The sequence below is a fragment of the Lucilia sericata genome, unplaced genomic scaffold (genome assembly GCF_015586225.1).
Source record: "Lucilia sericata isolate MDLA Ls3-8-SP2 unplaced genomic scaffold, ASM1558622v1 Contig002237F_arrow, whole genome shotgun sequence".
Taxonomy (NCBI): Eukaryota; Metazoa; Arthropoda; class Insecta; order Diptera; family Calliphoridae; genus Lucilia; species Lucilia sericata.
This window is the reverse complement of record NW_023996063.1, coordinates 65,001-67,296: the sequence shown is the minus strand read 5'-3', so window position 1 is coordinate 67,296 and position 2,296 is coordinate 65,001.

The following is a 2,296-nucleotide window of genomic DNA, read 5'->3' as shown; positions in this document are numbered from 1 at the left end:
AAATTGAGAGAAAATTATCTGATGAATCTTTATATAAGGAAGACTTTTCATATTAAACACCCAATAACGACGCAAAATCCCGAGGTGGAACATATAGTAAGTGATTCAAACGAAATTGAAAAGAAATTACGAAAAAAGTCCTGAAAGGTATAGGGTAACCAATAAGGCGGAAGAGCTTAGTGGTAAACACACCACCAATAGTTTGGAATCTCGCTTGAAATATAGGGGATACTAACTCTACGGACTGGCATATAAGACGTAAATCATATGGTTTTGAAAAAATGTCTCCTCCCGAAAAGGCTATGCTAAGAATGGATGCTTCTACGGATAGTGGATTGGGAAGATCGGGAGAATTGCAAAACTGGTCACCCACTTCCGAAGCAGCAGCCGCTAATCGTACTGTGGTACATTTTGGAGAATCAGCTCAAGTGGCTGCAGTTCCAGCGGTACAAAAGACGCTATAGGCCACAGAAATCCTATGAGGAATCAGAAAATTCCCCTGAGGAAGATTCGGCGGTATCGAAGAGGCATTCTATAGCGGTGGATGAAAGCCAATATGTTAAAGATAATTCCCGACAGACGACCCAAATACATTTAATGGTTTCTATGAACCGGGTAACTATTCCAAACTAATACACTCCAGTGAATCCACTACCACTAATGACCGAGGTCAACAGAAACGAGTGGGAGTTTAGTAAAACTGAAGTACATTTTGCTACCGAATCGGGACGAGTTAATATAGTGGAAACCGATAGTAAACCACCACCTACCAATAATTTTCGTAGACGCAGAAGTCGCAGTTCTAGTGTAGGACCCTTACAAAGTCTAGTGAAATCGGCCACTACTGTAACCACCACCGCAACTTCCAACTCCTCTGTATTGGCCTCTTCCGTGGCTATGCCGGTTACTTTATTTGGAGATGATAATAGTAAAAAGAAGACAATAGCTTCCACAACAGTAGCTTATCGGGCACCTTAGTGGGTTCACCCGAACCCAAAGATACTAACGGTATTAATGTTACCGTTACTTTGCCCTCAAACAACGACACGACATTTTCCTATAACGAAAGTTCACGCAAGTAGTTATGCTTATACTAGTGGTGTTGATACCACGATTGTGATACCGATGAAATGACCTCTCTAAGAGGTATTTTAAAAAATAAACCCGCTAAACCCAAACCCTATGTATTGGGTGAGAATATCGATAAACCCGATGATCTATGGGGTGTGCAATTGAAACCTGTTAATACTGCAACAAAAACCGAAAGAGGTATATTACAAAACTTCCTAATAATATGCAAAATTTTTATTTCCAATTTTATCTTTCAGTCTACAAATCCGAATCTCCAACTTTTAATGAATACTTTAAGTCAAAAATCAGTGGCTGAACGTATACAGGAACTAGGCTCAGCTGCTTCAACTCAGTCTAATGGCTTTTCCACAAAAATCAATGTGAGCCTGGGCCATAATGCAGCTGCTAACAATAATTGGGAAGAATCCGGTAAGTTTGAAATTTTAACCAAAATTTTTTTTTGTTTAAATTAGTATTGGTTGCCTTGTCCTAATATTGTGTTTTGTTTTGTATAAAAGTAGTATTTAAATTAATAAAAATAAGTCTTTTAAATGTCTGTTTATGGTTTTTATTATATTTTTATTATTAAGTAATTATGTAGTTTTTTTTATTATATTTTCTTCTTATGGGATGATCTACTTTTATTATAAAATTTTTATTATTATTATTAATTTTATAAAAAAAAAAAAAATATTAAATATCTTTAAACTTTTTATGTATTAAAAAAAAAATAAAACTGTCTGTTGAACCTGATATTACTAATAACCGCTAACTAGCATGAGTATTTGCTAACGAAAAAAACTTGTTATCTTTAGCATTTCTTTACGATAACGGTATTAGTACTAAAATGTCTTTAATGTCTTAACCAAACTTGGTCATTGGCTTATCTAGCAAAATTAATATAATAAAAGTTAATGTGACTAATATATTTATTTTTGTTTACATATATGGTTGGACTAAGTCCATATTTAAAAGTAAAAGATTATCGCTTAATAATTTACAAAAACCAATATCTACTTTTGTGACGCAAAGAATATGCAAGATGTTACTATGTTTTATGTAAGAACAAATTCAAAAAGTACCTTTTTGCAGTTCAAAAAAAAAAAGTATCAAAAAGCTTCCTCTTATGGATTCTGATTGATTCGGGAGCCAGCTTGTTAAATTTTATGTTCTTAAATTAAATTTTATAAAAAAAAAGTTAAAAAGGATCATTGAAATAACGAAA